Here is a 25,450-nt window from a genome sequence, read left to right as displayed (position 1 = left end):
AACACAATAATGAACTGATACTTTTTCTATAGACAATCGGAACAGGTATGTGGAATCTTAGACGTTCATTATTTAAATGAATATTGTTTTAACAATCACAAGTTTAATATTAATAATTTGAATAAATAGACAAAAAAGCTAATTTAGCCTTTAATAGGTATGTATTTATGATTGAAATAAACACTAATACAAAACACTATTATAAATTAATAAATTTATATATATATATATATATATATATATATATATATATATATATATATATATATATTCTGTTACGACTCCCTTCTCTAATCCTTTCGAACTAGTCAGGGAATCGTAAACAAGAAGAAAAAGAAAAATAAATAAACGCCAACTTCAGTGATCTACATTTATTTCCACAAATTACAACACTTAAAGTTAACCCGCCACCGAAGTACAACAATCAGAGAAATATACACAACTAGCTACAAACAACTAAAGTTCTTAGTACGACTACCCTACTTGTCCCTAACTGTCTATCTAGCCTAAGTCTACTACAGTACAGGCATCTCTTGGCTGTCCACTAGCTCACAGAGACGCCCCATGTCTGTCTCCTCTAGACCTAGCTATCCTAGACGAGTCCGTCCGTCTCCGAGTGTCTCACTCGTGTCTTCTCTAGTCCTGACTCTTGAGTGTATCCCCTCTGTCCCCAGTCTACCCCTCCTTAAATAACGCTCTCCTTCTTTTGTCTTCCATCCAGCCTAACCTAATTCGGACGTCGCCACAGTTCTGTGGTACCTAATTAAACGGTCATACCCTACTGATAAATTCCTAGATTTTCCTCCAATCCGCCCGCCATACTGTCTCCCCTAAGGTCACATAGGTCAATAAGGCTGTCACCAGTAATTAGAATCTAACAACACAATTATCATCACCCCAACCCCTTTAATAGGGTTAACTCAGGTAGAGATCCACTGGGATCGTAACACCTCCACCCTTCAAGAAATTAATACGCCACTTGGTGAATTAATTGAACAAAATCTAGACCACCACCCAAATCTCACACATTTCCAAAAAGTCACAGAACGTACCAAGTCAGGACTAAATCAATCCAACAACGTCATTATTAAGGGATAAGTAACATCAATGGTTTAGTCACAATAACACGTTTGACTAAAAATCCCACATTGATGACATCAAACATTGACATTAAAGTAAAGAAAACATCAAATAAGCCCCAAATATGTCACTGTCGTAAATAATCTTCAAGATGAAACCAACAGTCTTCTTTATACGATATTTACGTCAACAGTCAACAAATTGTGTCAAAGCATTAAACACAAAAAACCTGTTACAGATACATCCCCATACCATAAATCATAAACACATTTTTTTTTTTTAAAAACAAAAGACATCTGTAAAAGGGTATACTCTGCAAGCCTGGAAACAGTTCATTTTAATCAGAACACTTGTGACTTGGGGAAACATGAAACAGTCAATATAGGAAACAGTTCTATAACAGGCTTAAAACTCAAAGGTACACATCATGTTTCCGTCTTGTGGGTCATCATGAGTCCGTAAACATAAAACTTAAGCCGAACTTTATAACGGCGCAGCACAATTTTAGTGACAGAGTTATTGTCCGTCCACAACAACAACAACTCGCACATAAGGCGTGGTTTCACAGGACTGCTTGTACTAATGCCATGTTTTGACTGGATGTTAATCCGTAACACCGAGTCACACAGAGAGGGATCGATTACACACCCCGTCTCTGTGAAAGTGAGGTGGTATGCGCTCACATGTACACATTCTTGGTTGACGGGAGAAGTGTGACCCGCTGAGGTCACATTACCGGTCTTCCCCGGGTCGGTCAAAGAACAATAAATCAGCTCCGAGATAAGGGGAGGGAAGCCTGAGTTAGGCTCAACTCCAAAACAAGTGGTAATGACTTCGCTCGTCATCGACGCTGACAAAAGATTCATCGTCTCCTCGAATTCGGGATGTAAAACACCATCCACGTGACCTCCAGGTGAGGTCATGGCCTCCAGATTGCTGGACTTAGTCGGGGAGAAATTAAACACTGCTGTGACAATGGGAGGACAGCCCGTGTTATTCTCACCTCCAAGACAATGGGTAACGATTTCGTCCGTTACCGATGCTGGCAGAAGATTCGTTGACTCATCTAACTGAAGATGTAGGTCACCATTCACATGACCTCCAGTTAAGGTCATGACGCCTTCAAGACCACAAGTAGTAAGGTCTTGATCAGGTGCAGTTACTGGTTCAGGTTCAGACGAGGACAGCCTGTTCTCATGGGTATTCACTCTCTCGGTGGTTACCGTGATTTCAGCGGTGGTTCTATCCACTTGTTCTGACATTGACAGCCCCTTCTCATGACTGGCCAACATCAGAGTGGTTGCCGTGATATCAGCGGTGGTTGTATCCACTGGGTAAGATATTGACAGCCCCTTTTCATGACTGGTCAACATCAGAGTGGTTGCCGTGATTTCAGCCAAACCAATAACTTGCTGACTGCCTTCCGTACTTGTCGGCAGAAAACTTTCAACTCGTAAACTGTCAGCACGTTTCGACGTTTGTGCTGGTTCTGCTAGGTTAGAGTCGACTTCAGGGACTGAGCCTAAGCTAGTGGCAGCCTTAGTCTGAGACTGACAAAACTCTCTACCAACTCTAACAGTCAACAAACTATCTACACACCTATACCGATCCTCAACAACAGTAGCCTGAGACAGAGGAGAGACATATTCTGGAACGTCAAACAACCCACTAAGCTGTGCCTCCACCTCTAGCCTAAGTAAATCTAGTTCCCTCTTGCTCTCTAATCGTACAACTTCATGTCCGCTCAGTTTCTCTAAGCTTTCAATCTCAATTTCTTTACGAGCTTCTGACATAAATATATCCCTCCTGATCTCTAACAACTTATCCTCTTTTTCTCTCGCGATCTCTAACAACTTAACTTGAAACTTCCTCTCAATTTCTTCTACTCTAATACGTCCTATCTCATAATATTCTATCGAGTCTAGACACTCCTCCTCTAATCTACCTGTATTTACCAACTCAACAACAATATTGTCTCGTAGAACTCTATCTCTATCCGAGACATCAACCTCTAGTCCTAGCTCCTCAACTAGACGCAACAACTCTAAGCGACAAAACCTGTCTAAAACTTCTAGAGTTGGACACTCAATAAAACTCATTAAGTCCATGACTCACAACTTCACAACGACGGAACTTATTCAACTAAATGGTGGCGGTTAACTAAGAAAATGTGGCTCACAACAAAAACTTTAACTTAAACATTACAAGTAGGCTATCACCTTTGACACTTAAAACAGGTAGACACCAGCTATACTGGGCCAACCAAACTAAGATATCCAGCTACACTGGATCACAAACGATTTACTCACGTATACTGGGAATTGACCCTCCAGCTATACTGAGCAAACCAAACAAAAATTACGAATTTATTCACGTACCTGGGAATGACCCTCCAGCTGTACTGAATAAACCCGAACACTCCAGTTCCACAGGACCACACAAAAATATTCGAGTATACTGGGCATTAATCCCTCCAGCTATACCGAATCAGCAAAAATAAGAACAACTTCTTATGAATAAATCAGTGTCAACACAAAGGTGATAAGCTCGCTACTTACTCAATGTTTGGAAAACTCTCCTGATTCCGTGAACAACTTTACTGTCACTACTTCTAAAACTTTAAACTAAAACACAAGCTCGTGAGCCCCCAACTGAAAATGGCATCAAAAGAAACTATTCAACTATGGCCTCGTTGTCTATTCAATTCCGGACGCTAGCCACCAATTCTGTTACGACTCCCTTCTCTAATCCTTTCGAACTAGTCAGGGAATCGTAAACAAGAAGAAAAATAAAAATAAATAAATGCCAACTTCAGTGATCTACATTTATTTCCACAAATTACAACACTTAAAGTTAACCCGCCACCGAAGTACAACAATCAGAGAAATATACACAACTAGCTACAAACAACTAAAGTTCTTAGTACGACTACCCTACTTGTCCCTAACTGTCTATCTAGCCTAAGTCTACTACAGTACAGGCATCTCTTGGCTGTCCACTAGCTCACAGAGACGCCCCATGTCTGTCTCCTCTAGACCTAGCTATCCTAGACGAGTCCGTCCGTCTCCGAGTGTCTAACTCGTGTCTTCTCGAGTCCTGACTCTTGAGTGTATCCCCTCTGTCCCCAGTCTACCCCTCCTTAAATAACGCTCTCCTTCTTTTGTCTTCCATCCAGCCTAACCTAATTCGTACGTCGCCACAGTTATGTGGTACCTAATTAAACGGTCAGACCCTACTGATAACTTCCTAGATTTTCCCAGAGGCGTAGCGACCCCTCCCGGCGCCCGGGGCGAACCTTCAATTTGGCGCCCCCCCATATATATATATATATATATATATATATATATATATATATATATATATATATATATATATATATATATATATATATATATACATATATATATATATATATACATATATGCGTGTGTGTTTGTGTGTGCGACAGTCTGGAAAAAAAATTAACAATTACGCTCATTGTCGTTCACTAAAACTTCACTGGACGCCAATTAAATTCCCCTTAAGTTAAGATGCCGAAACGAATAAATAGTAGAATATCAAAAGAGCTTAGAACAGTGGGCTTCATCGAACCCGAGAGGTTCGGTAATTCAGTCTCAGGGCTTCCGGGGAGGTCAAGACACACACCCGACTCATATGATTAACGATCGGATTTTGTTATTGTGGACGATACAACTATCAATGAGGGTTCGGTGATTGCGCATATGAAACTGGTGGGGTTCGGTACTCCAAAAAGTTAAGAACCACTGCTTTAGAGTGTATTCTGTAGAAGGTGCAAGCCTTATTTGGTCTACTTTTGGTCGTGTCTTTAGAAAAATTTCGATAATAGTAGGCCAATATTGCAATTTTGAATTATCAGTTAGGTTGAACAAAGTAATAATCAGTACAATATACTCATTTTCTTCTCTCTTAAAATTTTGGGAAAGAGTGTAGCTTCCCATCCACCCGCTCCGACAGTCTGCTATTTTACTGATCGGATAGCGATACAAGAATCCGTTATATTTATTTTTCTTTAATGCAGTGATCCAGGCAAGATGTAATGCAATCAAGTAAAAGTATCTGATCTCTCACGATCAAGTTGAGAGAATCGTAAGAATCGTACAAAGAAGTAGTCGCGTTATTAATTAGCAAAACTGGGTAGTGAAATCGTACATTAAGTGTTAATACAATTGATTTCTTTTCTAAGTGTTAAAAGAGTTATCTAGTAACCGATCCATTACAAATCCTGCGATTTTTGTTAGTGAAAAAGAGCCCCACCATCTTGGACAAAAATGGTAGAGCAGATTTAAAACGTCACTAACTCTTTTTTATGTTACACATTCGTAAAATACGCTTCAATTCAATGGGTATCTTTTTTGAGTAAAATCGGTTATTTATTCCTTAATCCGTTGTGAATTTTTCCGATTTTAGTCTTCGAAAAAGCGCCCCCCTTCCATCTAGGAAAGCTGGAAAGCAGTTTTTCCGGTCACTGTTTCTTAAGGATATACGTTTTACAGTTACACAATCAAGATAGAAAACAGTCAAATCAGTATGCAAAGGCTCTCAGCCTTTAAATTTCTTTACTTTGACTGTTTATAACTCAAAACTGCAGCTTGAAATGAGTTTTTAAATTTTTTTCTACCTCTTTTGGCGCCCACATAGGGTCGGCGCCCGGGGCGGCCGCCCTCCCCGCCCTCCCCTAGCTACGCCTCTGGATTTTCCTCCAATCCGCCCGCCATACTGTCTCCCCTAAGGTCACATAGGTCAATAAGGCTGTCACCAGTAATTAGAATCTAACAACACAATTATCATCACCCCTACCCCTTTAATAGGGTTAACTCAGGTAGAGATCCACTGGGATCGTAACAATATATATATATATATATATATATATATATATATATATATATATATATATATATATATATATATATATATATATATATATATATATGTTACGGTCAAAGCCCGAAGTGCGGCCAAACCCCGGATTGGCCGGCCAATGCGCGGATTGGCCGGCTCTCTTGGCCAAAGCCCGAAGAACTTAGAACTAAGATCGTATTTCGTACATTGGCCGGCCAATGCGCGCACTGGCCGGGACATACTGGCCAAAGTCCGAAGTACTTAAACTTGACAGCGTATTTTGTACATTGGCCGGCCAATGCGCGCATTGGCCGGGATGTCCTGGCCAATGTTGTATCTAGACTAAGTTGTGATCGCGTTTTAATTATTCTGGGGGCGGTTTCATTGTGAGTAGCGTATTGTTTAGCTCTTGTTTGTATAGCATTCTATATGCAAGGCGACATGGATCAAAAGGGCCGTCAGACCATGAGACAGACATAGCAGGTGGCTGTCAAAAGAAAAAAATGTAAATCCATGTTAGTTTCCATATATGGGCTACAACTGTATGTGACAGCCTCCTCCATGATGACGAGGTGAGACAATCATCAAAGAACAAAATCAAAGACAGTCGGCGTCACCGACCACGTGCAACAAGGCGGAACGTTCAAAAGACTTTTCCGCGTTCCTAGATGTTCAAAACATGATGATGACATGGATGCAAACAAATGAATCAGCTCATTGGGCTGAGAGTCTCAAATTCATTCAATTTATGAAAAATCGTTCTTTTCATCAAGGAATCCAACAATCACCATACGAAGCCTTGTTTGGATGCAAAGCAAAAGTGGGACTTAGCACTTCAAATCTACCAAGAGAGGCTCTCAATAAAATAGTTACTGAGGAAGATCTTGAGAACATTGAACAAGAAATGGAGGTTGCCATAAATGCAACTACATCCTCAGCTAACACATCTACTGCCGTGGCGGAACGTCCAGACCAGTTGCGTGACAATAATGTGGCCAACAGATTCTGTATAGTTTGTGAAAAACATTGTAGTGCAGCTCATTCTTGTGGATCCTGTGGCAAAGATGTCCATGCTATTTGCGGAGTACCCAATGAAGCAGACGAAGGGTACGGAGGGAACATTACCTGCAGATTGTGTCACAACAAACAAGACATCATGGAACACAGGTCAGCAGCTCATACTGGCTTGCAAAATCAAGGTGCTAAGATGCTTAAAACATCAAATACAAAATTTAAAGATGGTGAAGTGGGTGACAATGTACGCATCCGTGTTCCAGATGTTGACAGAGGTCGCGGTGATCCCCGAAGCGTGATTGCAGTTGTCATGAGCGTCGAGGGCGGTTTCTACAAATTAGGAGCGGAACATGGTGTTCTAAAACAACTGTATGCTAGAAGTGAGTTTTCAATTCTTCACGAAAAACTGCTCTTATTGTCGTCAGTTGGCACTGAGGAAAAATCACTACGAACCATCGTATCTTCACAATCATTGACTGGGGGCAAAGGCTACACTCGCTGCAATTGCACAAACAAGTGCACATTAAATCGCTGCAAGTGTAAAAATAACAAGCTGCTATGTAATTCTAAATGCCATAAAAGTTCAACTTGTTGAAACAAATGATTATATTGATTGATTGAGACTATAGTACAATAAAAAATTTGAATGTTTCTGTCATTTAATTTAATTAATAATCAATAAAAACTTAATTTCATGATCCTTACGGCATTAAAAAAAACAAAATCTGCTCATGATTTTCTAATTCGGACTTTAGCGGGTCGTCCCTAGCCAGATGATCTTCTAATTAAGACTTTGGCCGGTCCACCATGGCCAGTCCGCGGACTGGCCGGCGAAAGGCCAAAATCAAGCAAAGTTTCGGACATTGACCGACCTATGGGAGGCGATATTGGCCAATGCGCGGATTGGCCGGCCAATCCGCGTATTGGCCGACTTCGGGCTTTGACCGTAACATATATATATATATATATATATATATATATATATATATATATATATATATATATATATATTTATATATTTATTTATTTATTTATATATATATATATATATATATATATATATATATATATATATATATATATATATATATATATATATTTATATATATATATAAATATATATATATATATATATATATATATATATATATATATATATATATATATATATATATATATATATGTATATATATTTAAACAGAGAGAGATGTGTGAATAGAAAGAACTTTCCTTTTGCAGCTGGTATAAGATGCTGTGAAGATGGCTGGATCTACCACAGACATTCCGTCTCATGTTTTCTGATGGTGGAACTGTTGAAAAATTTTACTGAATCTGTCGAACATTGTTCAGATCTCTCGGGCGGAGCGCACTTGGCTCATACAGAGGATCAAGAAACAGATGAATTCATCAAAGGTAATATACTGATAAATGAGTTCTCTCTTTACAAATGTAAATATGCATATACAAACACACACACACGCACGCACATATATATATATATATATATATATATATATATATAAGTTTAATAAATCTTAGTAAATACCATACTATACTTGTTACTGTAATCGTTAATTTTACCTATGTGGATGTCATGTTATAAAGTTGATTATAGTGTATAATTAATATGTAAATCAAGATTTACTTAGCACTTAATTAAGTCGATTGTCTCAGGCTCCGAATATAATCAGTGGCTATAAAAACTTTTCAGAGTCCATGCTGACCAACGAAAACGCCACCTACCGCATTGGAATTTTTCTCAACAGAAGTAGGGGACTGTATTGGAAAGAGAGTACTCATGTAAGCTGTGGTTAACATTAAACATGACACTCCCTCTTACACCCCCCCCATCAGAACAACCTTACAGTTCCCATTGATGAGGTAAATTTGAATATAGATCTGAAGGTGGAATTAAAGTGGTTGTCCGAAAACGTAAATATTTGTGAATGCGTGTAGACTGAAGCTATTGATACCCTGCATATTCCAAGAATAAGATCAAAACGCTTTCAAAATCAAATGTAGCACATAAAACAATATCAAACTCAATTATAAAGTTTTATTTGTTTCCAAAATCCAAGCAAACTTTTTATATGTGTAAAAATAAAATGGTTCTAGAATCTATAGCGATAAATGACTGACACACTACCTAGCCCCTTATATTATATACTAGCTGTATACTCGTGCATCGGTACGGTGAATCTTTTTTTTTTAAATGTACCAACTTGGGAACAGAACAAAACCAAAAACACTATGTTCACGAATGGACATTTCCTACGAATGTAACGAATGGCCAAAAATTAGGTTGCATGTACTTTAAGTACAATGACTAGACAAAACACCTCATTATTTATAATCCATTATAATTTTTTTTAGAAAAACCTTGACGGGATGTAAATTTAAAAAAAAAAAAAAACTTTCATTTTTATACATCATAAAATTTATTTAGAAAAACATTGACGGAATGTTAATTTAAATAAACAAAACACCCCATTCATTTTTATACATCACTAGGCATGCTGCCTAGCTTCGCTTAGGTTTTCAAAAACACTGAGAATTTGAATGCTTAATTAATTAGTGATTGATTGTTATGTGTAGTGCTCCTATAAGGCGCCGGTCACTCGAGGTCAATTTTGACCCCCTCTTCGTAGACTTTTCGACCAACCGGCACCGGCCCCTGTGTTCTGTCGCCCCAAGGCAGAATACTGCCAAATTTGAAGCGCCTGCGGCGCCGAGAAATGCCCGACAACTTTGCTTTATCTAAGTCTAGTTTTTCCGTAGCTCTAGATCATCTAAATCTAGTCTAGATGTAGAGTATCTAAATCTTGATCTAGAATATCTAGCGTCTGCGTCCAGTTTTTGCGTAGATTTAGAATTCTAGATTATTCTAGATCTAGTCTAGAATCTAGAATCTCTAGATCTAGATCTAGAATCCAAATAGATAAAGTAAATTTTATAAGTTTAGGCCTAGAAAATTGTATTGTATAGGTCTAGATTGCATAGCGTACGTAGATGTAGATCTAAATCAAAGTTTAATGAAATGGTTCCTTTCTTTATATTCTAAACTCGGTAGATGACGTCATTAGTTTCGTGCTCTTTTTTTTTAGTGTAAACAATAAGCGACGTCATTGTTAAATGCGTTCTTGTCCCAAGTTTAAACACTTTTCCGGTTGCATAAAAAAATTGTTTTTCTACATTTGAATACGCCTTTATTTTTTATTTTTCTTCTTTAAATAAAATTGTGGTTATACATTTAAAACGACTACCATATTATTTTCAACGAAATTCCGTATCAAGTATTCGATATATCGCAGCAGATTCTGATGTGATATCCGGCGAAAATATTTTGCGGACAGACAGAGAGAGAGAAGTGCGCACATGGGCTATTATATATTAGGATAAAATGTATTAATAAAAACATAAATGGAATATAACTTTAAATTAGTTGATTATGTATGCAGGAAGTTGATTATCTGCCGTGGAAGCAAGTCGAGGGTGTAACGTTCTTCACAAGTACCGTGATCACGAGGGATGGATGGAGACACGTATCACCGAAGAATATACGTCAATTTATTTGTCAAGTCGAGGCTGGTTCGTACCCTTTCACCATGATTGTATTGTGACCTAATTAGATGGACTTCACAGTGATGGATGTCACAATTTTGACTTTACAGTGGACTTGACAAGGGTGTTATTAAAGTGACATGACAGTGATGTCACGATTTGACTTGACAGTGATGTAACACGCTTATGCCAGTGCTGTTACAACATTGAAGTTACCTTAATGTGTCGTTTCTTTAGAGGTTACTCTCATGTTAGTTTTTTCACCCCACTAACATTGCAGTGTGTCACGCCACTAGCATATCAGTGTGTCACGTCACTAACATTGTAGTGTTTCACGCATGTAACATTTTAGTGCTGTCACGCCAATGTTATGCTAGTATGTCATGCATCCATGCTACTGTCATATCAGTTCCATCATATAAAGACATATCATATTTCTCTTATTCCGTATATGCCCAGACTTGTACTATACTGTTATTTCTGTAGTAATCGTTCTTTTTACTAGTGTTGAATTTTTTTTTTAAATCTTAACAGACATGTGACAATTTAAGGAATTCTTAAAATTCACATGTGCACAGTCAACACTGATCTCTCACAACTGACACCCTAGTAAAATGTCATTACACATCGTCTTTCAGTATAATAATATCAAAATTATTCTCTTCACAAACAGATTTCTTAAGCTTCAGAGAAAATAACACGTATTACAAATTGTTCCCATTTGGTGAAAATTGGGCAGACGCAAATGTAAGAACTGATATTTCGTATTTTTTTTTTAACTTTATGTAAACACAAATTACCATATACTGCATACTGTAGCCATAAGGCAACGTACCATTGTGAATACACACACCAATCTTTACTTGCACAGATACACATTGGTTATAGTGTTTCATCCCTTTATTATAATCTCCCTTACAAAATAAATGCGAACACTTTCAGTAGAGTTACGTTTATTTTATCAAATGCAAATTGCAATTATCTTTATTAAATTCTTTTAGATTTTTGTATTTTATAAAAAAACTAGTTAATATTTATAGGAGTACTGTAAGACAACTTTTTATTACGGCAAACTGGCTGAGCCGATTAACAGTGAGCAAAGGAAAGCGATTGAGGAAATAACCAAAGAAGCTAAACTTATTGGTGAGCAGAAATAGATTTTACTGTAGTCTTTATGTGAAGATTAAAAAAAAATATGTTTCTAGTATTTACCGATCGATTGTTTTAACTGCTTTTAAAAAAATAATATTTTTAAGGATGTTGCATAACTTTAGTTTTATTTTTTGAATCTTTAGTGTAATCTGTTGCTTAGAAATAACTAATATTTTCCAAGACATATTTACCCGAAACTAATCATTGCGGTTCAATTTTGTGAAAAGAAATGTGTCTAGTTTTAACTACCTATACTATGCAAGTATTGTACTTACATAGAAAACCATACAAATAATAGCAATAAAATTATTGTAAAATAATATGTTAATGTCTCCGCTAACTTAAATGTATCCACGTAAAACTATGTTTTTAATGAAAATAAAGCGATGTAATCCCCAATAAAGTTTATTCAATACACAGAACATACATTACATTATGTTCGCAGTACCAATTTTGGTTCCAGGAAATCGATAAAAACTTAACCAGAAACCTGAAATATATTAAATACCACTTCTGTATACCGAAAATAACTAAAACGTCTAAATAAACCTACGAATATGATCTATACATTAGGTATCAAATTGAGTCTACCTAACAGAATCGGTACTAAACTTATCGGTTTTATGGAGAGACCAAAAGACGTACACCAACGATTGCAAAACTGGGTTTTAAGTATAAAATGTGGTCGAAATTTCAATTGCAAAATGTTTTACAATTCCTTAAATCACGCCATTCTCTGTATACGATAAAGTAAATAAAAAATGTATACCATGTGTACAATACTATGTTGGTTTCCTTAGCTTGGATAGGAGCGAGCGACCTGGTAACTGAAAACGTATTTGTCTGGACAAGTTCCGGTCGGAATCTGTCTACGAAGGACAGCTGGTGGTCCCTGAACAACCCGGACAACTGGCAGAACAGGGAACATTGTGTAGTTGTTAACGTAAGCAGCGAAATTAATGACTGCGATTGTTCTTACCGGTTTCCGTTCATTTGTGAAATCGTTAATCAGAATACGGATATATATTATATATATATACATATCTATATATATATATATATATATACAATATACGTAAGCAGCAAGATTAATGACTGCGATTGTTCTTACCGGTTTCCGTTCATTTGTGAAATCGGTACTCAGAAAACGAATCTCCCTCTCTCTCTATCTCTGTCTCTCTCTCTCTCTGTCTCTCTCACTGTCTCTCTCTCTCTTTCTCTCTCTCTCTCTCTCTCTCTCTCTCTCTATATATATATATATATATATATATATATATATATATATATATATATAAACTAGCCGTCATTTAGTTTTTTCCACAAAACGGACCTCGTCATTACGACTCCCAACAAATAGGCTCCCGCCATTTAATTTCTCCACAAAATGGCCCCCGACAAATAGGCTAGCGTCATTTTGGCTCACGACAAAAAGGCTCTTGTCAATTTGGCTCTAGACAAAAGGACCACTGACAATATCGTTTCTGTAGAGACTAAGTCTCCCGGCAAACCGGTTTCATTGAATATGACACATGCCAGTGGTACCCCTTCATCAATATTCTTTAGAGTTAGCTTATCCAACACTCTTAAGTAATACAATGTATGCATTTCTTGTTCGGCAGGCCTTATTTTTATATTAGTTTATCTATTATAAAATATAGTATGTTTTAATTTAAGGGTCATCTATCTATGACTTCCATAATTGAGTCGGTTATACGCTGTTCCATCTCAGTGTATGGGGAGAAGTGTCCACGTTGTACCTTCCTACCTCCATTTTGCTTGTAGTTTATCAAAACAAAATGTCGTTATCCTGTAAACATCATGTATATCGTACATTTTCACTTCTATGCTCGCTTTTTATGCAACAGATCTTTACTGTTGTAAATTAAACATTATTAAAATTTTAGAATTCGTAGATTTAAGCTGTTAAGAGCTTGATTTGTTTGTGAATTGATGTTGTTTTATGAAAAGCAATTTCATTCAGGCATTAAAAAGAGGTTATAGTAGTAGTGAAGGTAGGACAAAATGGTTACTTTTATGCCAATAGTGGTCATGCCATTCATTTGTCTGGATCCCATATGTAGGGAGTCATTTTGTGGGTAGCCAATATGTCGAGAGTCCATTTGTCGGGAGCCTAAATGTCGGTAGCTCATTTGTCGGGAGACCATATGTCGCGAGTCAATATAACGGGAGCCCATTTGACGGGAGCCAATAAGTCGGGGCCCTTTTGACTGGACTATTTTGACGGGTTTTTTTTGGCGGGGCCGATTTGTCTCGGGCCGTTTTGACAGGACACCATATATAGGTTGCGGAATTTATCATAATTGTATCAAAACTGTTCCAATGTGGAATAAATGAAAAAAAAACATTTTAAAAAGCAGAACGAAGCACGTTATCTTCCATTTAGTGAAAAAAAAAGAAAGAAAAAACCAAATTTATTGCTATAACGCAAAATTAACAACAATTATTGTTTTCTCAAAGAACTACCAATACGTATTACTACTCTTTAATTATAATTTCAATACGCAAAATAAATATGAAAATCGTGGTATCAATAGTGTTTTACCTCCTGTTTTGTATAAGATAAGACAACATTTATAATGGAAATAAAATGTTTGTTTCTAGACGTTTCCCCCACAAACCACACAGACGACCCCTGCTTCCCATACATGGACCTACAACAAGTGAACGGCGTCTGCCAAACTAGTTTTGTATCACCACGATACTGGACAGTGAATGCTGTAAGTGTAATCGTTTTAGTCAGACAGTAATCATTCTTTTTAATTAAAATGTATATTTTGTATTTGAACAGACCAAATATGCTCTTTAAATCACAACGTCCAAAACATTTGAGAATTTAACTAATTTATATATTTTGTACTTAAACAGACCAAATGTGCAGAAAAAAGCCCAATATCCAAAACATTTTAGAATTTAACAAGAAACGAGAAGCTGGTGTTTGGACTGGTGGACAACCAGATGTACAGTCTGTGTGAGTGGTGGATTTAGCCTAAATAAAAACATATGGCTAAATTTGTCTACACCACGGGGGGGGGGGGGGAATTTAAGAATTCCGTGGGGTACACTTATACATTCTATAGGAATTTTACAAAATTTATTTAGAGGAGTGAATGGGGAGTGGAAGGGGAAAATATTGCTCAAGAGTTCACAATATTTTATTTTTTTTCTTCTCATTTTAAATTTAAGCTCAAGCGTAATCTAAACATAAAATGCTAAGTTTATTTTTGCATGTAGAGCAATGAATTCACTTTCAATACAGATAGCTGCAAGAATAGTTCTTACCACCAAAATTCCAACACTTGCCTCAAGTTGTTTCCAAAGAAAACATTCACAGAGGCGGAAGAGTTTTGTAAGAATAGTTTTTTTGGTCCAACAATGAGCAGAGGGAGGCTGGTTGAAATCTTGGAACAAGCCATGGACGACTTCATCACGCGTAATTTAGTTATTTTTTAATTAATTAAGCGTTAAAAATGATGCAATAGTAAAACATTTCTTTTTATTTAGTTACGATTTTGATTTTTAACTGAACATTTTGAAAAATATATTGTGACTAAACTATTATTTTTCTTTTTTTTTTGCATGATTATTTATAACACATGTTACATATAGAATTTAACGTAACAATTATACTTACTTATATTACTCGTAGCATTGATTAATAAATAATCAATTACTTTTCATTTACCATTATAATACTGACATTGATACGAAGAAAAATCATTACATGACATGTTCTGAAAACCAACACAGATGCTTTTATCGGGTTGTATCGCAACATGTCCGAGTCGTTTCAGTTTGTTGGCTCATTACAGGTTGTAATGTTTTCCTTATTTTAGTTGCATTCACAAATATTAGTTTTTATAATAATGTCAGTATTACAAGTATTCTATTTAGGTTAATTATTTTTTTAAATATTTATATGTTTTAGTCCGTATTTTATGCTTTAACAAAATTACAAAACTTGTTTATTTAATGTTTTATTTTAAATAAAATTTTAGCTGTATATTTCAAAATATAAGTTAAATATGAAAACAAACATAAAAATCAACATCTGTTTTTAACATATTATATTTGTCGATCTATTTTTAGCATTAGCCTTAGCTGTGACAAAAAATATACAATTTTAGGCACCGTTGTATTTTGGGTGGAATTCTACAAGAACCGGCTCCAACGAAACGGTTGCCATGACAACAGTCGGATGGACAACACACCATGCTCAAGCCAAGATGAGATTTATTTGTCAGAAAAGTTTTGACAGCAAACAAAGTCAGTTTTTACTTCAACACTTTTTTGTGATCCGTGTGATATAAATATATTTTATTTTTGTGGTTAACGTAAAACATTACTATTGATGTAACGTATGTGTCTCTATAGATTCTATGGTTAAATAAGTGTTAGTACTGTATAGTGAGCATTTTAAATGTGACAATATAACTTGTTTGCATTAGGTAAAAAACAAATTTAAATTATTAAAATATATTATTACATTTTCATGAAATGTATATATTTTTGAATTCTTATTTGAACACTTTATTCGCTTCTTTAAGAAAATTTTAATATTATACTAACTTTTGGTTAATCATACGTTTTATTCAAATAGCACACTTTCACGCTTCATTGATATATCTGATTGTAATCACCATTAGTGTATGTGGCGCACTAATCCTTATCTTTCTGATCGCCGTATTCTGCTATTGCATCAACAGAAAACCAGGTAACAATAACATTATTGTGTGGTAACTTTTAACAATTTACTTTAGCTACCACGGTTTTAAATAAACAGGATTTTTATTTTTAATAATTTTAAAAAAATATTTTTATAATAAACAGTGTTTGTTTTTTAAATTTTATAGCAGATGATGTGGGTGAAGTTAAAATTACAGAAAGTACAAGAAATTCATGGTCATTTATCACTGCGTAAGGACTTCAGCCAGGGAAGATGAGAATGAGAAATAGCTGTAAAACATTAGGCGCTTTTAAAAGCAATACTAATATTTCGTCGAAATATTCAATTTGTATTCGAAACAAACTACGCACGCAAAGAAATAAATGGTTATATAAATATAGATTGTATTATTTACTGTTTTTCTGGATTATAAGGTTACGATTTATGTGTATTGCAAATAATCAACAATCACAAACAGATAAGTTCTAAAATACTGCAAATATATCATTGAGTGTTTGTCCGGTATTTGCCTGGAATTTTTAGTTAGTTTCTATGACGAAACAGACACTTTACAAATGATTCTATGCTGCAAAATTTAATCATGATTAAACTTCTTTTTATTTTCTTATATATATATATATATATATATATATATATATATATATATATATATATATATATATATATATATATATATGAAATATGTGTAATTCAATAACAGTATATGAACATTATGTAGCTTTTGTAGGGTCGTAAACACACACAAAAATATAGTTTTTTTTTGTCGTTCAAAATGATTAACTTATATGAAAATAAATCAAACTATAAGCAACATAAATGACAGTCTGAAAGATAACTTCAACAATTTTACATATATATATATATATATATATATATATATATATATATATATATATATATATATATATATATATATATATATATATATATATATATAATTATATGAAAATAAATCAAACTATAACCAACATAAATGACAGTCCGAAAGATAACTCCAACAATTTTACTGTCATTGTTTCATTTTCATAAAAATCGTGTGATCTTTATTTATTGTTTCCAGCCAGGGTTTCTTCTAGGCATCTCTTAGGGGGGGGGGGGGGGAGGAAGGATTTTTTGCCCCCATCCAGCACCCGAACGAATGCAGATTTATATAGATGTGACCTACTTAGGTTATGTATTTTTTTGTTTGACTTTTATTACTCAACTATGAGTGACCGGTGGCGCAAACACGCAGTACTTTTCCATCACGAGTTGTGGTGCAATAATTTTATAATTTCGATTGGTTGATTCGGACATCGGGGGTGTCCCAACCAATAGTCTCATGTTTTGAAGGTGACCTCCCATGTTGCCTCAGGTGTCAAAAGAGTCTGCGCACAGTTTTCTGCAAGCAGCCGACCGCAGCAGTCCGCAGCAGCAGTCAGACCAGACATCTTTGAGAGAGAAAGCCTTGAGTGTCGCTATTTTGTAGCCTATAGTTTTTAAGCAGCATTTTTCCCTTTATTACTTGTGGTTTTAAGTAATATTTTGTGCTTTAAGTAGTGTCGTATAAGCTGTGGTGATTTTCCTGAGTGCCATATCCTGTGATAGTGTAACATAGTGTTTTTTCTTCAACTTGTAAGTTGGGTTTTTGTTATTCTAACTCATTAATTTTATTCTGTATAAGTCTTATCTTGAATTTGTACACATATTAAAAGTTATATATGGATTAAATGTGTTGTTGGTATCAGGAGTTCATCGAGTGTATCCCCTAGACGTTAAGTACGTGTCCTCGTTAACTGTTGTGAGAGCTACCTTTTATAGGGCTTTAAGCCGTCTGTGTATAACCATCTAAACGAACCCGGGTGCGTTCGCCAGCTCTGTGGCTAATAGAGATAACAAAATTTTTATTAGTGTCCACCCCTCCCACAGCAAATTTAGTCTGCCCCCCCCCCCCTTCTTCCCTGCTCCCCGAAAATATCTAGTGACCCCCGAAGAAAAAGGTCTGGAAGAAACACTGTTTCCAGATAATGACAAAGTGCTTTATATTGAGTTTAGTACCCTTAGTAATCTACAGGCGTCTAAACATGAATGTTCTGCTAAGTGCCTGATGTGTATGTGGTGTTCCTTCATCAATCTAGGAATGGCGTGGCCTAGCTGAGAGCGCTACACTGCTGTATAGACAGTATAACATAGTAAGTAGTAAGTGAAGTGACTTTCAAACATGACCGTATACGACCAATTAAAGTAGAGTTCACTTGTTTCTGTGACCTCGGCATGTGAAGAGTAGTCAGAACTATGCCTTTACCTACCCTAACCTGAGTTAGGTACCCATCAGAGCTGGGTGGACTCAAGGATGTTCTGCTGACTTGAACCAGGATTCGAACTCGAGTCTTACGGGTTAGCCAGTCCAGCTCTGGTGTTATATAACACTGCTATTAATAGGAGTTTGAACTCGGGTTAAAGTCAGAGTAACTTCCCTTAATCCATCAATAAGTCAAGGTCAAGAAACTGACGAGCTCTACTTCACCTACGCAACGGATCGCTAGGTCTAAAGTGGAATCTTAACTTTTTAATTACAAAGTATGTTTAATTTATAATGCTTAGTGTAATGGCGAGAATTCTTAAGTAAGTGCAAGAGAAGTACTATACACTTAACGTCATCTGCGAACGTTTGTTCTAAACTACTAAACTTGGACGTATTAATCTATTTATTACAATGGGTAATTTGTGAACTGTATAAGCTAAACTATGTAACGCATGGTCGAATTGTAGAGCGATCGACTATTGACCCGAAAGTATGGAGTTCGGGTCCATGACTAGAGGCGTAGCATGTCCCAGTGTCCACCCAACATTGATGGGATAGCCGACTTACGTTAAAGAAAGTAAAGTGCTTACCACACGATATCTTCATAGGCTGACTCTACCTTACCTAGCCTGTAGGCCACTTGGACCGAAAAGGAATTTTTAATTAAAAATTAAATTGATACAATAAAATGCCCAGTCAAAGAAGTGTTATATTTTATGTTTAGGGGTCGTCCATAAATGACGTCACACGCCTAGGGGGGGGGGGGGAGGGGGTTCAGACTTTTGTGAAGATGTGTGACGAGGGGGAGGGGGGGTAGAGACAGTGTGACGTCACGTTGTCTTAATTCCACGAATTGATTAACATGCATTTTTTTAGTTTTTAGAAAAATAAACATACTAAATACTAATTTAATTTTTTTTACATTGGTTGCGATACTTCTAAGTTGTCAAAAGATTGTGAAATATATATTTGTTCTAATTAAATTGCCCTAAAATTTGACGATGTGTGTTGAGTAGTAGACTGCCGTATATGCAAATTTGTCAATACTGCTATATGAATAAAGGTCGGAAGCATATCAACTAGTGAGGGTGAGGCATGGGTATCAGTGTAATGCTTGATATTCTTTGAAGTTTACAGAGTAGGGCAGTCGTAATAAAACTTTAAACCCCGTTTTCCGAATATTTTATTTAAAAACTTATGTTCACACTTAGGGCTGCGACTCTTGCCCTTGATGACACGCCTTGTCTCCCTTACATCATGGTGTTCATGCCGATAGTTCATGCTTGTTGAACGATCTAGTGGAAAAATAAGTAGTACGATCAGTTCCAAGGTCGAGATCACGTGATTTTTGAAGGTGCGGCCAAAACAAAAGCGGATGTGTGTAGGGTCAGCTTGTGATGCGTGTTTATTCGATCAACCCAAATAGGCCTACACGTGTCTTGCTGAATCAACTTTGTCTGTGTGAGGCTTTTCAATTGAAAGGTAGATCTAATAATCTCATATATACTGCTTAAAAATCGACAGTTAATGATGGATAAAAATAAAATGTTCCAATGTATTTTTGATGCCTACGTGCTGGCATATCCTAAAAAGAGTAAAAAGATTTGCCAAGAAGAAGTCGTTGAAAAGTGGACTCAACTAAAAAGCGATTCAGATCTGCACTTGAAAGCGGAGGTCTGGCTGCAAGAGCTAAAAGCAATTGCTGCCGATAAAAAAGGCTCAATTTTGACGTTTTGGGCCAAACAAACATCTGTATCTACATCTACAAACAAGAAAACACCCTATGATTTGGCAAAAGAAATACCTAATACTAATAAGTCACTGAAGTCAGATGAAAAAGTGAACGATGCTCATGAAGTCAGTGATTTCAAACCCTCTATCAGCAAACTATCAACATCAAAGCAGGCTACAATCCAGATAAACTTACAATCAGAGATTGAGATTCTGAATTCTGATCTAGTCGGCTTGTATGAGCGACAAACTCGCGGAATGTTAACGCAAGAACAGAACATGGAGCTTAAAGAAAAGAAACAGAAAAAGAGTGATTTGGAAAAAAAAGCTAAAGAGGAAGATATCTGATCAAATAAGATCTCAGAAAGCTCGAAATGAAAAGAAAAGAAAACTGAATGCTTTGTTTGAAGAGAATCCGGGGCTACGCGCCACATTGAATGTTAGATCTAATTCTGGCAGGCCAGGGATTGAAGAAGATCAATCATCTTTATTAGAAACTAACTATAAACATTGCTATGCATGGATCAGCATCACACGAGAGGAGGCAGAACGAAGTCTACATGACTATTAAAACATTAGATCAGCTAACTGATCAGTTAAAACAGCATGGGTTTATAATTAGTAGAAGTGGGCTGTACCTTCGACTGTTGCCAAGACGTACTTCTTCTCATGAAGGGCAACGACATGTATCGACGGTCCCAGTAAAACTGATCAGAGCGCAAAACGATTGCCATGCATATCACATTGATCGCTTGTTTACAGCGGCAACACTGCATCACCTAGAAGAGTTAGCTTCCATGCTTGGACCGAATGAGGTATGCTTTATAAGTCAAGATGACAAGGCCCGCGTTCCGCTAGGGTTGACAGAAGCTAAAAAACAGAGTCCATTGCTCATGCACATGGAATACAGGGTGAGCTTGCCTGACCATGACTGGGTTGTGGCTGCTGGACATAAGCTGATCCATTCAGTTTATACAGGGATAAAAATTCAGCCCAACGCCTTGGGAAATCGAGAAGCTGTTGGATACTCCGGCCCAACATACATATCAATCAGATCTGGTAAACATTCCTCATCCACAGCGCTTAGTCATGGACTTGATTTTGAAAAATTCCTTACTTTACATGAATTTGATGATATCACAAAGCGCGGTGTGGATCAAATTGTTAAACCAATATTAGTGTTGACGGTTGATGGTGGCCCAGACGAAAATCCTAGGTATCAAAAGGTGATCAAAGTTGCGATACACCACTTTCTCAATCAGAACTATGATGGTTTGTTCATTGCTACAAATGCACCAGGAAGAAGTGCATTTAATAGGGTTGAAAGAAAATGGCGCCACTTAGAAATGAGCTCACAGGATTAGTTTTACCCCATGACCACAACGGCAGTCATTTGGATGAAAGAGGAGTCACAATAGACACAGATTTAGAGAAGAAGAATTTTCAGTTTGCCGGAAACACTTTGGCAGAAATATGGTCACACTTGACAGTGGATACATTTCCTACAGTGGCAGCATACATAGATCCAGAAGAGTCTGAACTCCTTGAAACTTCTCTGCTCTTAAAAGATCAGCGTTAGCACGATATTCATGTGAGAACTAGCCAGTATTTGACTCAGATCGTTAAATGCATGGATGGTAAATGTTGCTCAAAGCCAAGAAGCTCGTATTTCAGCGTAATAACTGATAGATTTCTTCCTCCACCTTTACCAGTCGCCTAAACAAGATGTGGACTAACAATACCTGAGCGTTCAACAGATGGCTCTTCACATAAATTTCCATCTCTTTTTGTTGCTCAAAGTATAAAAGTGGATGAAATCCTTCTCCGCTCTTCAAATCCTTATCGCACAATCCCTTATGATTTGTATTGTCCGTCTGTTCAATCCGTGATCAGCGACAGGGTTTGTAAGAAGTGTCATTCATACTTCTCTTCATTGGTTATGCTGCGCAATCATTCTTTAACTCACAAACAGGAATCATCAATTGTGCCATTACAGCGCATCAGGCCTCTGAGAGTTGCTGCACGTCGCCAACGTGAACTGATGGTTATAATTGCCAATGAAATTAATGGTGAGAGTGTAGATTGGATAGAAGAGGAAAACCTTGATGTAAAGGGAATTCCCATTCCATACAGGAAAAAAATCAATTCCGTCCCTGTGTATTCAATGAAGGAACATTTTAATTCTCCATGGGAGAATGAATAAGCTTAAAATTAAATATCACAACTTTTAATTTAGGATTGCCATATTAATACTGTTGTAAGTAGTTTTTTAAATACTTCTGTTAATGATCTTGCTAAGATTTAGAAATATGAATGTATATAGATATCGTCGGTTAAGTACAACTTGTTACTGATATTATTATTTAATCGTTATTAATAAAATTTCTATAAAACTTGCTTAGATTTAAGTCAGTGTGAAAGTATTTCTTGTCCTATTTCAACATCCTCTTCGCTAACAGCAAAACACGCAATTTAATAATCTAGTTGAGAGTCTTTACTATTAAAAATCAATTACATTTATATTGCTTTGTGAGAGTTGACATCCGTTAAGTCCATCATATAGGCTACAATGAAATATACTAGGAAAATTAAAGGTCATATTATACTCAATATATAGTTATTCTCACGTGTGTTGTCATGTCTGCAAGAAATACCTACATTTACATTAAGTATTTTAAAAAAAAATAATCTTATCAGCTTTAACATCACCTCACTGTATTACTGTTTACCTGCTGGTGCCACGAATGGGTCCTGCGCGCTCATTTTTAATGCTGTGTCAACGAGCGGTAATTTTAAAGGGATGAAAACACAGCAAATTTAAAACATAGGATAAATTGTAAATTGGGGGGGGGGGGGCGGGGTAGAGTGTGACGTCATTTTAGGGGGGGGGTCTGAATTTTTGTGACGATGTGTGACGTAGGGGGGGGGGGGAAGGGGGTAAACAAATGGCTTAAAAAGCGTGACGTCATTTATGGACGACCCCTTATTTACTTTTACAACTTCATAGGTATGTTGCTACAATTTACAAACCCTAGACGGCAGCCAAGGTCTCCTAATGTGTTATGTCAGTTCTACAACATCCAAGTTTGTATACATCTCTATACCACGTTACAAACACGTTTTTGTCCTCACGTACTTCACCAGTCTGCTTGCTCACAATTACATGTAAGGCAATCAAATAAAACGTTCGACGATTTGCCAGATTTAAATTACAACATAATGAACATGGCGTGGTTAAATTAAAAAAAAGAAAACAACAATCATCTCTGGCAACAAGAAAATAGTTATCTTTAAAAAGCTCAGCATCATGGATTTATTCTTGGTAGATAAAGGAAAAACATGATTTTCTTTAAAATTTGTTAGTAATGTGCATAATTATGTACAAAGTACCGCTACTATTAAAAACCATAATGTACATTTACATTTTAGTATTGTGCGTTTGAAACCAAATTAAAATAAACGCCAAAAAATATTTTATTTACATAAATATATCGTTTTATAAAATTGTTCACTTATTTTTACTTTCTCGTATATTCGAAGTATAGAGAAAGTCTTGTAATCGTGCAAAAAAAAATCGAGATTTTTACAAATCTCGACGTTTTACACCTCACTGATACGGAAAAACATAATTTTGCAATCTTGTCCGTATGTCTGTGTGTCTGTCTGTCTGTCTGTCTGTCCGTGTGTAAACACGATAACTTGAGTAACGTTACAGCTAGGTTGATGAAATTTCATATATAAGTATTTTATCAAAATCGTAGATCCGTATCAACTTTTAAACGATTTCCGATAACAGGAAGTGGTACTTTTCCTACTTTGAATTTTTCAAAAGCCTATAACTTGAGTACTATTTCAGATAGATAATTGAAATTTCACATGTAAGTAAAAGATCTAATTCTCTACCTTCTGTTAAATTTTGAGTAATTTTCGTTGATTGAAAGTAGTACTTTACGCTACTTCCGGTTTCTCAAAAAACTAATGTAAATTTTAAAAGTACTAATAATATTGCACACTATTATGCGCTTCTTTATTTGGCGTTCACTTGGTGTGCAATTAATTTGTCTACGAGATTTTATTCTATTTTTAAAACTTTAAGTATTTAAAATGGATTAAAAATCATGTCTATAGCCCGAGTTCCCATCCCCTGTTATTTTATACGAGCCGAACCGCAGCGTATCATACGCCGCTATTTAGTTGTTTTATTTTCTACTTTTCAGTAATTCATAATTTGTGAATTCGACAGTACCAATGCTGCCACTGAAAATATTTGCTTTAAAACACTAACCTCCCCCCCCTTTCCCCAAACCCCGACCCTACACCTCCCCCCCCGTGAAAGCAGCCTCCTCTTAGTTATTTCTTAGTTACCTCCTGTAAGTTTAATATTGAACTAAATTATCTGCCCCTAATAGAAATCCGGCTCTAAGGCTCTACGATTTGTAAACATTTATCTTTGTAAACATTTAGCGTGACCACAACTCACCAGACAATGTGGGGGTGGGGTGGAGGTGGTAGTGATAGTGATAGAGAGAAAGAGAGGGGACTGCAAGGAGGCGCTCGCAGCTTGTTTTCTAACGGCTCCCAGAAGAGAATTATATATAAAGATAAGAATATTCGAGAAAGTTTAGGGGAGATCACTCCCGGTTTATTTAACCCTTTATCTACTGACGGTACTTATAAGTACCACTTTAATTAAGTGCCTGTATTATTTTTAATTTAATACGAATTTTAAAAATTATTGAGGTAATTAATAGTATTATCTCCCCTGAGTCGCATGTAGTCGGAGGTATCAATGTTTTTTTTAAATTAATTGTGTGGCACCATTTTCAATGTCTTGCTATATCGGTAGTTCACAATTGTTCTGTACAGTTCTCACACACGTTCCTGAATTCCCTTTGTTTTACCTTATTTTTCAAGTTTTCAATCCCAAATATTTTTTATTGGCACCTTCAATAGTCAGGCAAACGCGTTTAACTTCTAGTTATACAATTTTAATCAAATTGTCTTTGTATTAGATCGATGTTTACAAGTGGACTTATAAGTACCGTCAGGGCACACGGTCATTT

The 25,450-nt window shown here is 36.3% G+C and overlaps 1 long non-coding RNA gene across 1 annotated transcript; it reads left to right on the top strand.

Moving 5' to 3' along the window:
* The first annotated feature begins 15,402 nt into the window (after positions 1-15,402).
* On the top strand, positions 15,403-16,366 carry LOC131928900 (uncharacterized). The gene is made up of 3 exons (XR_009383855.1): positions 15,403-15,497; positions 15,813-15,951; positions 16,286-16,366. It is a non-coding gene; the product is annotated as an uncharacterized LOC131928900 (long non-coding RNA).
* The last annotated feature ends 9,084 nt before the right edge of the window (positions 16,367-25,450 follow it).

The sequence above is a fragment of the Physella acuta genome, unplaced genomic scaffold (genome assembly GCF_028476545.2).
Source record: "Physella acuta isolate Inbredline_101_S28 unplaced genomic scaffold, ASM2847654v3 ptg001563l, whole genome shotgun sequence".
Lineage (NCBI taxonomy): Eukaryota > Metazoa > Mollusca > Gastropoda > Physidae > Physella > Physella acuta.
The sequence above is the reverse complement of the archived record's forward strand: the minus strand, read 5'-3'. Positions and strand labels throughout refer to the sequence as shown.